The sequence below is a fragment of the Macrobrachium nipponense genome, chromosome 25 (genome assembly GCF_015104395.2).
Source record: "Macrobrachium nipponense isolate FS-2020 chromosome 25, ASM1510439v2, whole genome shotgun sequence".
Lineage (NCBI taxonomy): Eukaryota > Metazoa > Arthropoda > Malacostraca > Decapoda > Palaemonidae > Macrobrachium > Macrobrachium nipponense.
In genome coordinates, this window is record NC_087214.1 from 3,245,863 (window position 1) to 3,250,500 (window position 4,638).

The following is a 4,638-nucleotide window of genomic DNA, read 5'->3' on the forward strand; positions in this document are numbered from 1 at the left end:
TTAGCCTAGTTTGATATTGCTTGCAGAGAGGGCGGCCAGCTACTGAAAGGGAAGAGTTGCCACTTGTTTAGTTTGATTAGGGGTTATATATATATGTAAATATATATATATATATATATATATATATATATATATATATAATATATATATAATATATAACTCCTGATGTTCACAGTATCCCACTTGGCAAATCATATGTTATAATCTCCCGGTGGGGGGGAGGGGGTGTGGTGGGAGTCAATGTCATAAGGACATGGCTAAATCCCCTCCATGCCCCTTTCCTCAATACCTCATCTGCAGATGGAATTGCTATCATTTCCCTCGGGTATCTTTTCTTTATATTCAATATCATCTGACTCCTGATACTCTTTTTAAAGCTTGATTTACAAATTGATAAAGTCTCTTAGATATGGTTCCATTATCATGTAATGAGCCACTCAGCATTTAGAGGCTAAGGCTATGGAAGTTATAATAACAAATAACATAGAAAATGTACCTCTTCTGCTTGATATCATTATCATTAACTACATGGAAATGATTACACAATTCGACTAAACGTTCATATTCCCTTCACTTTTTTATCTGGATGTGATAGGATCAGACATACTTAGCAAATCCCAGGTATTCGAGAGTATACACAAAATTCGACTGGGCAATAAAGAGAATAGTATTCCCCAAATGAATAGCAAGTTACTGAAACAGCATTCATTACTCGTGACATATATTTGCTTCTCTCCTATTTCGACTGAGAATTTCTCTCTCTCTCTCTCTCTCTCTCTCTCTCTCTCTCTCTCTCTCTGGATATTTAACTCCATGCAGTTACTTAACTTTCTGTAGCCCATTTGTTAGAGAAGTCTCCCCCTAGAATAAATTATTCCGGCTCCCATGAACAACGGCTGGTGTTGTTGATTTTATTTTTGGAATTGTTTCATAGGTTCGTTGGGCAAAAATTGGGCTTTCCAAAATACATATACATGAAGGTTGTTGTATGATGTATTTTCCCTTCAGAATTTTTCTTTCTTCATTTTTTCTAAAACTTCAGCTGAAATACTTCATGGACAGTGTAAATAGACATATTTTTAATAAACCCAAGAGGGCTCCAAAGGGAAATCTGCCTGGAGAGAGAGAGAGAGAGAGAGATGAGAGAGAGAGAGAGAGAGAGAGAGTTATAGGAAAAGGTGATAAATGAATAAATATAAGGGGACAGAAAATCAAAATAATCTAATGGAATTTTGATGTTACTGATCAGTGCTTCATTGTAAGTTTAGTTATGATTTTTATTAGCATTAAATTTTCTATAAATAAGTTTTGATTATAAAGAATTGAGGGCCCAGAGGAGGGAGACTGGGAAGGATGTAAGCAATCAACACGGATATTGTATCATTGTTTATTTTAACACGAATTTGAACCTATGGCGATTATTGGTATGAAGTGTTTACATGTCAGCCATTTAATTTATATAAATTTATTGATAATAATAAATATCTAACAATTTCAACGTCATCCTAAGAATTCGTTATCTTTCGCCGTCCACATTTGATTGAAATACAAATCATTATTAATGTTATGATTACCTGAACGAATAAAGCTTCTCTCTCATATACAATTTAGTAATATCAATATAATATACGCCCACCATTCTCGTTTGAAAAATGTTAATTGAATTCATAATTTATATTAATGAGTTGATAAAAATCTATTACCTATATAAATGAGGTAATATTTAATTAGGGATCCTAATTACGCTGTTTGTAATAGATCTTTTTGGAATGTTTACGTTCCAGTGTTTGATTGTAGATTTACTTGTAATATTCCTCACCAGATTTTACCCTTTTTAATATTCCTTAATTACCACTGGAATTAAATATGATTAGAAGGTTTAATTAGTCTTATCAAATATCCGGGAAAATTATGAGCAGAGAATTAGCATTCATTAGTATTAAGACTCGTTATTAAGTATGAAAAGTGATATTCACAATTTCTTTACAAGATTAATGACACACTTTTATAGGCGGTACGACAATATTGTAAATAAAGTGTATAACATCATAACATTTGTAAAGATATAACAATTAATTGATAGGCAAAATCTATAAATGGACCACTGCCAGGTAATATTGATGTATCAGAATAAATACTACATTTTCATGTCGTGTTTATTCCGTCAAGTCAATGGCCTCGTCGGCTTGCTTTATATCAATAGGGTTTATCGTCTGAGCAATAATAATAATAATAATAATAATAATAATAATAATAATAATAAACACATGGGCAGTGCCAGTAATCAGCTACAGCGCAGGAATAGTGGAATGGACAAAGGCAGAACTTCGGAGCATAGACCAGAAAACTAGGAAACATATGCCGATACACAAAGCACTACAGCCACGAGCAAATACGGACAGCCTATACATAACTCGAAAGGAAGGAGGGAGAGGACTACCAAGTATAGAGGAATGGGTCAACATCGAGAACAGAGCACTGGGGCAATGTCTGAAAACTAGTGAAGACGAGTGGCTCAAGAGTGCATGGGAAGAAGGACTGATAAAAGTAGACGAAGACCCAGAAATATACAGACACAGGAGAATGACAAACAGAACAGAGGAATGGCACAAAAAACCAGTGCACGGACAATAAATGAGGCAGACTAAAGAACTATCCAGCGATGACACATGGCAATGGCTACAGAGGGGAGAGCTCAAGAAGGAAACTGAAGGAATGATAACAGCGGCACAAGACAAGGCCCTAAGAACCAGATATGTTCAAAGAACGATAGATGGAAATAACATCTCTCTCATATGAAGGAAGTGCAATACGAAAAATGAAACCATAAACACATAGAAAGCGAATGTCGGCATGATTCAGTGGCAAAAAGCCCTCCACTGGAGCCTGTGCAAGAAACATCAGTTACCTTGCAGTAATAAGTGGTACGAGTACCTGTGAATAATGGAAGGAGGGGATATAAAACACCAGAGATGAAGGACAGGATCAGGAAAGAATATATGCAGAGAATCAAGGCGATACTCAAGTCAAAACTCAACGCCCATAAACACATAGGCAGTATCAGTAATCAGATACAGCGCAGGAATAGTGGAATGGACGAAGGCAGAATTCCGCAGCATAGACCAGAAAACTAGGAAACATATGACAATACACATAGCACTACAACCAAGAGCAAATACGGACAGCCTATACATAACACGAAAGGAAGGAGGGAGAGGGCTACTAATCATAGAGGACTGCGTCAACGTCGAGAACAGAGCACACGGGCAATATCTGAAAACCAGTGAAGACGATTGGCTCAAGAGTGCATGGGAAGGACTGAGAAAACATACAAGACCCAGAAATATACAGAGACAGGAGAATGACAAACAGAACAGAGGAATGGCCCAACAAAACAATGCACAGACAATACATGAGACAGATTAAAGAACTAGCCAGCGATGACACATGGCAATGGTTACAGAGGGGAGTGTTAGAAATCAGAAAGGATTGATATTTGTGTCCGACTGTGGGGAATAGCCGTTCGGTCGTTAGCTTCACTCGAAGCTTTATCTATATTTCTTAATAAATTAAAAGTAAATAACTTAATGCTACTTAGTATAGTAACTATTAGCGTTAACGATGAGTAAAATTAATAATAAAATTAAACTTATGAATTAAATTACTTAAACTAGTAATTGCCTAATAGGCCTTAAGTTCGCGCGTGCGTAATATGTACAGTCGGCCACACATATAAGTAAACACATTTCAGCCACAAGGGCTGGATGTGATCTGGTAACACTGGAACTGAGCCTCCAGACGCACGATGAAACCCGCCCCTCCACCGTGGCCACCGCCCTCCACACGTCTTCCCCAAACATTTTTCCTTCCAACCTTCACTCCCACCCTTTCAAGCACACGTATATAACTTCTGCTCCCTCTCTCTAATTTCTCCTTTAAGGAAAATAATATAACTGAATCTATTCTGTAGGTTCATTTTCTCATCATGTGGAGGCGAGAAAACCCGTCTGTTCAACTTTTGTCGTAATAATATTATTACTTGCTGTTACAGACAGAAGAATTAACTCGGTTTTCGTGGCGCTCTCTTGTAATAATGGGATTTAGCTATCTACCAATAAAAGCCTTGTCTATCAAATAACAGCATACCTACTACTCTTTCATTATAATTGTAATATCAACAGCCGCATTCCAAATTCTTATTATTACAAAGACAACTACCGTCAGATCGTGTAGGACCTTACGTAACTCAAATTAAGCATGAAGAAATAAAGAAGGCATAAGTTGAGGAGAGAAAGACCTCCATAGGCCTAGAAGACACTGAAGGAAGAGAAACAAAGAGACAGTTATAAGACACAGTGTAATAGAGCTGAGAGTGTGGCTGTTGTCACAAGGGGCACCATTACCCTCATAAGTATAATGGGGGCATAGGTCTTGACTTGTCATAGGGGTTATTATGGGAGTCGATTCTTTCCTATGGTTGGACGTTTGTTTGGTCACAACCGACTATCATTGGATCACATCCGACATTGGGTCAAATTCTCGTATTTTTGTGCATGATTTTAACTGCCTCGGCATTAACGTCTACATTTATCGATGGCAAGCATGTGCGTTTTTGTTTGTTTGTGTTCGTCCTTGCAG